Here is a 6,860-nt window from a genome sequence, read left to right as displayed (position 1 = left end):
ACCGACCTCAACTCCAACTCCATATATTCACGTTCGGGGAGAAAAAAAATCAGAGAGAAGGATTCATCGCATTTTACGATACGGAGCCGTCGCCAAGCCCTAATCTCTCTCGGGAGGGCTGATCTGGAGTCCGTTCGGGGCTCCGGAGAGGGGAATCCGTCGCCATCGTCATCATCAACCTTCCTCCATCACCAATTTCATGATACTCACCGCCGTGCGTGAGTAATTCCATCATAGGCTTGCTGGACGGTGATGGGTTGGATGAGATTTACCATGTAATTGAGTTAGTTTTGTTAGGGTTTGATCCCTAGTATCCACTATGTTCTGAGATTGATGTTGCTATGACTTTGCTATGCTTAATGCTTGTCACTTGGGCCCGAGTGCCATGATTTCAGATCTGAACCTATTATGTTTTCATGAATATATGTGAGTTCTTAATCCTATCTTGCAAGTCTATAGTCACCTATTATGTGTTATGATCCGTTAACCCCGAAGTGACAATAATCGGGATACTTACCGGTGATGACCGTAGTTTGAGGAGTTCATGTATTCACTAAGTGTTAATGCTTTGGTCCGGTACTCTATTAAAAGGAGGCCTTAATATCCCTTAGTTTCCAATAGGACCCCGCTGCCACGGGAGGGTAGGACAAAAGATGCCATGCAAGTTCTTTTCCATAAGCACGTATGACTATATTCGGAATACATGCCTACATTACATTGATGAAATGGAGCTAGTTCTGTGTCACCCTATGTTATAACTGTTGCATGAGGAATCGCATCCGACATAATTCTCCATCACCGATCCAATGCCTACGAGCTTTTCACATATTGCTCTTTGCTTAGTTACTTTACTGTTGCCACTGTTACAATTGCTACAAAACTACTACTGTTACTTTTGTCACCGTTACCGTTACTTCCATACTACTTTGCTGTTGCAGATATTAAGTTTACTAGGTGGGGTTGAATTGACAACTCAACTGCTAATACTTGAGAATATTCTTTGGCTCCCCTTGTGTCGAATCAATAAATTTGGGTTGAATACTCTACCCTCGAAAACTGTTGCGATCCCCTATACTTGTGGGTTATCACTTCACTCCCCGGCAACGGCGCCAGAAAAGAGCCTTAATGACCCACAAGTATAGGGGATCAATCGTAGTCCTTTCGATAAGTAAGAGTGTCGAATCCAACGAGGAGCGGAAGGAAATGACAAGTAGTTTTCAGCAAGGTATTCTCTGCCAGCACTGAAATTATAAGTAACGAGTAGTTTGATAGCAAGATAATTTGTAAAGAGCAACTAATGGTAATGGTAACGAAAGTGCAGCAAGGTAGCTCAATCCTTTTGTGGCAAAGGACAGGCCAAAACAGTCTCTTATGATAAGAAAAGCGTTCTTGAGGGCACACGGGAATTTCATCTCGTCACTTTCATCATGTTAGTTTGATTTGTGTTCGCTACTTTGATAATTTGATATGTGGGTGGACCGGTGCTTAGGTGCTATTCTTACTTGAACAAACCTCCTTCTTATGATTAACCCCCTTCGCAAGCATCCGCAACTACGAGAAGAGTATTAAGATAAAATCTAACCATATCATTAAACTTATCGATCCAAATCAGTCCCTTACGAAGTAGCGCATAAACTAGGGTTTAAGCTTCTGTCACTCTCGCAACCCATCATCTATTAACTACTTCACAATGCATTCCCTTAGGCCCTAATAAGGTGAAGTGCCATGTAGTCGACGTTCACATGAAACCACTAAGGGAATCACAACATACATACTATCAAAATATCGAACACATATCAAGTTCGCATGATTACTTGCAACAAGATTTCTCCCGTGACCTCAAGAACAAAAGTAACTACTCACAAATGACAATCATGCTCAAGATCAGAGGGGTATTAAATAGCATAATGGATCTGGATATATAATCTTCCACCAAATAAACCATATAGTAATCAACTACAAGATGTAATCAACACTACTAGTCACCCACAAGCACCAATCTAAGGTTCTGGTACAAAGATTGAACACAAGATATAAACTAGGGTTTGGGAGGAGATGGTGATGTTGAAGATGTTGATGGAGATTTCTCTCCCCAAGATGGGAGAGATGTTGGTGATGATGACGACGATGATTTTCCCCTCCGCGAGGGAAGTTCCCCCGGCGGAATTGCTCCGCGGGGAGGGCAAAAGTGCTCCTGCCCAAGTTCCGTCTTGAGATGGCGGCGCTTCGTCCTGAAAGTCCTCTCTTGATTTTTTTTCTAGGTCAAAATGACTTATATACCAGAAGACGGGCACCAGAGGTGGGCCGAGGAGGGCACAACCCATCAGGGCGCGCCTGGGCTCCCTAGCGCGCCCAGGTGGGTTGTGCCCACCTGGTAGGCCCCCTCTGGTAGTTATTTGCTCCAATAGTTCTTATATATTCCATAAAAAATCCCCGTGAAGTTTCAGCTCATTTGGAGATGTGCAGGATAGGTGGCCTGACGTAGCTTTTTTAGGTCCAGAATTCCAGCTGCCAGTATTCTCCCTCTTTGTGTGAACCTTGCATATTATGAGAGAAAAGACATTAGAATGACTCCATAAAGCATTATTATGCATAAAAACATCATAAATAACAGTAGGAAAACATGATGCAAAATGGTCGTGTCACACGCCACGACGAGCATGGGGTTCCACCCCGACGGTACCCCAACAACCAAACGATGGAGGAGGCATCGGCCGCAGGTCCCCCGACCATGGCCACGACCTCCAAGGCAGATGCGCCCCCGCAAGGGCAGGGAACCAAGACGGTGCACCACCGAGCCCCATGGCCTGGCCTGGACACAGCCGGCATTGCCGACCGCCGGAAGGCCGGATCTGGAGCCCAATCAGCAGGACCACGCAAGAGCTCGAGGAGATAGAGTCGTGGACGACGTGAGAGGAGGAGGCACAACGTCGCCTGTCGCAGAGCCACCGCCCAACCACGCTGGCACCATAGCGGGACTCCCTCGGTGAGTCGCCGTGCCCGCGCCGCTGTAGACCGAACGAGTAGGAGAAGGATCCCACAAAACTCCAGGTTGTGACAAGTGTCACACATGTAGTGCATCACTTCTCACCACCGGATAAGGCGAGAGTTACCTTTGCAAGGGGTACCCTTTTAATTAGTGATTTTGCAAAATAAAACATATCTTTTTTAGACAACATAAAACAATTTTTTGGAGTCTAAACACACTCCATGTTATTGATCATTATAAACAAAGTCATGGGATACAACTGACGTCTGGAGTACCAAAGAGCCACACGTGGAGTCCTAAAGAAAATCCTAGAGCTTGTTTAGCAAGACTATGCGCCTCGACGACATAAAACCATTTTTTTAGAGGAACAACATAAAACAAATTTCTTTTTAGGGGTAAACTAGGGATTTTATTCAAACATTCAAAACGTCTGTGATACAGGCAATGTCAGGAACAATCCCTAGCCACACATGGCGTCCAACAGAGAGAGAAGAAGCTCCTTTAGCAACAGAATGAGCCTCAAAATTGGACTCCCTATGCTCAAAGCAAAAACTAACACTATCAAAGTTTGTAGTACAACATAAAACAAATACGTAAAAGAAAAATTGGGTTGGGGCAAGGTGACCCGTTATGATGGAAGGCCCATTTTGATGGAAGGCCCTAGTCGGATCCTTGCTATCCCGGTCCAGGGCAAGGTGGCCCAGTTTGATGGAAGGCCCGAGATGTAGTCGGATCCTTGCTCCTGGTCCAAGTTTACCAAAGTGCGACCCAACCAGGACACCTAACCTACCCACTCCATACATAACCCGGCGGCCGCATCTCCGATCCCCCAATTCGGCAGCTCTCCTCCTTCTCCAAGCAAAAATCACAAGGGTTTTAGGGTTCTAGAACGAGCGGGTCGGCGAGAACAGCCATGGACGCCTCCCCCGAGCTACAACAGTTCCTGGAGGTAAGATGGGAGCTCCTTTATGTTGATTGCAATCTTGTATTTTGGGTTTGTGTGTCGCTACTACGGCCCATCTCGTGGTATATTTGGGCGTGCGCGTGTGTAATGTAATTGTTGAACGCGGGCGCCGATTGCTTAGGGTCTGCTGTATCTGTGTGTTTTCTCTTGTGTGTGTTGCGGATCCGTGGACAGCGGAGGAGGACGCGGGTTACTTCTTATGGGTTCTGGTCTCTGTTGGTGCGACTGGTGGTGGAGTGGATCTGAAACTTCTCTTAGAGGAAGCATGCGGGCGGTGTGATGTGGGTGGAAGGCTGTGGCCTAACTTGGATTGACGATGTGTTCATGATTCGATTGGTGATTGCTTGTTAAGTTTTGGATCGTTCGGTTCGGCTATGTTGCAACTGCTTGTATTATGAAGCTAGATGCAGGTTTGCATTGTTAATCAGAGGTAAAATAGTTCAACGGTTAAGGTCCCGGTCCATTGGAACTATTTGCTAGCGAAGCTGTTAGTTTGCAAGGAACTATTGCGTTATGTGCCAGACTATTTTCGGATTTGTTTGTCATCATCTGATCTTTGGCCCTCTTATTGCTGCAGATCTAACATGTGTTCTGAGGAAGTCAGCCTTTACGGTTCATATATGTTCTGGGGCTCATTGAAAGAAGAACTTATATTTTCACTTAACATGCTTAATTGTTTCTTGCTAGCTTTGTTGTGAACTTGCTATGCGCTTATGTCGATTTGCTTTGCTTCCGGTTTCCCTCATGGTACATCAACAATATCACAAGCTGGCAATTTTTGTTGCTACATTTTAAGTTCCTGCTGCTGTTGTAGCATGTACTCGTTCCACAGCACTGTAATCTTAATATATTTTTTAGGGGAAGAAGCTGCACCCTTGGTTACCTACAATGATACTGAAAAGCTATTTGTGTATTTCTACTTTCACATGTTAATGGAAAATCCCATTGCACATATTGATCACATGTTTGCATCCAAATATGCAAGGCGATCATCCTTTGTGTCAAAGTAGCAATTGGTGTTGTAATCTACTTCTAATACTTTTGACTTCTATAAGAGTAACACAAATTCCTGAGCTTGTCCATTAGATCATGATTTATAACTACATACCCTCGTTGGAGATTTTCATCTGTGTCCATTTCAATTTCTTTTAGCATCCGTAAGTTTTGCCCCATGCCACTATACAAGCCCCACAACTATATGTTCATGCTTTTACAGCTGACGACTTATGCTACCTATGAAAACTATGTAGGATTTTGAGTTGTTCTAGTGTGCTGTGTTGGTTATCTTTTGTAACTGGGTAAAACAGGACTCATGTGAATTTCTTTAATTCTGCAGCAAGAGAAGCACAAGATGATGATGAGTGAGATGGTAACCAAGCTGACTAATGTGTGCTGGGACAAATGCATAACCAGCACCCCAGGAAGCAAGTTCAGCTCCGGTGAAACTACCTGCCTGACCAATTGCGCTCAGAGGTACCTTGACATGACCGTGATAATTGCGAAGAGGTTTGAGATGCAGTAGGGCGTCTCCAACTTCAGCCGGTTGCGTCATCAAAAAGTTTCCAAACTCCGAGCTTCCTTTGAACATGCCAACAATGGCGAGTTTTAACAGTGAAAATATTTAATCTTCTGTCGTAAACGCTTGGTTAGTAGTTGTATCTGTGGTGAACCTTGATGTGTTTAGCTTTCTTGTGAAGCTACTGTCATTTGATTCTCTGATCATTTAGTTGGTTTCGTTTTAAGTCAATCAATATGAAGTCTGGCAACAAGTCATGAAATTAATTCATCTTATTTTCAGTAGGTGTGGTACAGGACAATTAAACATCTGTCGAATGTGATTACCATTGTTGGGTGGGAACTTCATAATTTCTGCACTAAGGACATGTATAGTGGTTGATAAGATGATAACCATGGTTGGCTGGGAACTTCATAATTTCTGCACTACATATACAGTGGTTGATAAGTTAGTCTCATCATAAGCCTGCCACATAAAAATGATTGCGTTTGTACAGGGTTAAATAAAATGGGGAAGAACATTTGGTGCCGTAAACATATCTTTTGCACCACAAGAGACCTGCCACTTTATACCTTTTTTTGTGTTGAGAAAAGCTATAACATAAGGTTGATTGTAACATATCGAAGTGGAGCTGTGAATGGAAGAAAACCGAACAAAGCCCCGAAGATGACGTTCTCAGGAGAATGGGCACTCCATATCCTCGAGAGACTAATCCGAACCCTGTCAACCACGAAGCAAGAACCATTGTGTTAATGATTATTGTGAATACCACCACTATCCAACATATGAATCCCTAGTTGGTGCAACAGCCCCTGCGTCGTTCCCTGCACGGGCGACTGCACACAAACCCCACCAGTACCGCCGCTCCTCCCTTCCTCCCCACCGTTGCCGCCGGGCTAAGCCAGGCGGCCGACAGCGGTGGTGGGGCATCACCTCCCTCTCATGGAGGTCAGGTGGCGCGGAGCACCCAGGCTCGCGGGGGCGCATCCCCGATTTGATCCACGTCGGCATGGCAGCTACTCCCGGCGGAGGCGCAGGGCGGCTGCTTGGAGCTGATGGGTGGGTGTGGCAGCGTGTATGTGGAGCCGTGGAGGACTGGGTGGTGACGCGTGACAACTTTTGTGTGCGAGCGCGGCCTTCGACCAAATCCGATTGGACGTGGCACCAGGGGTCGGTGTGCGTCAGGCTCTCTGCTGAATGTGGACCGCGCCGTCCAGGTGCTGGCTTTCCGCGCGTGCGGTGGCTGACCGGCTCTGCTTCGGTCCACGGCTTGGTGGTGATGATTCTGATCCAACCAGGCAGATGGTGGTTTCTACAAATTGTACTGCAACGACTTCCTACGGTTTCACGACGTCTGTGGTCATCAAAAGGTCTTCGGGAGGTTCATCTGT

The 6,860-nt window shown here is 45.8% G+C and overlaps 1 long non-coding RNA gene across 1 annotated transcript; it reads left to right on the top strand.

The window, feature by feature from the left end:
* The first annotated feature begins 4,532 nt into the window (after positions 1-4,532).
* Positions 4,533-5,750, top strand: LOC123167087 (uncharacterized). Its single transcript, XR_006483785.1, has 2 exons — positions 4,533-4,700; positions 5,290-5,750. It is a non-coding gene; the product is annotated as an uncharacterized lncRNA (long non-coding RNA).
* Positions 5,751-6,860: the final 1,110 nt, after the last annotated feature.

This window comes from Triticum aestivum, chromosome 7D (genome assembly GCF_018294505.1).
Source record: "Triticum aestivum cultivar Chinese Spring chromosome 7D, IWGSC CS RefSeq v2.1, whole genome shotgun sequence".
In the NCBI taxonomy this organism is placed as follows: Eukaryota; Viridiplantae; Streptophyta; class Magnoliopsida; order Poales; family Poaceae; genus Triticum; species Triticum aestivum.
The sequence above is the reverse complement of the archived record's forward strand: the minus strand, read 5'-3'. Positions and strand labels throughout refer to the sequence as shown.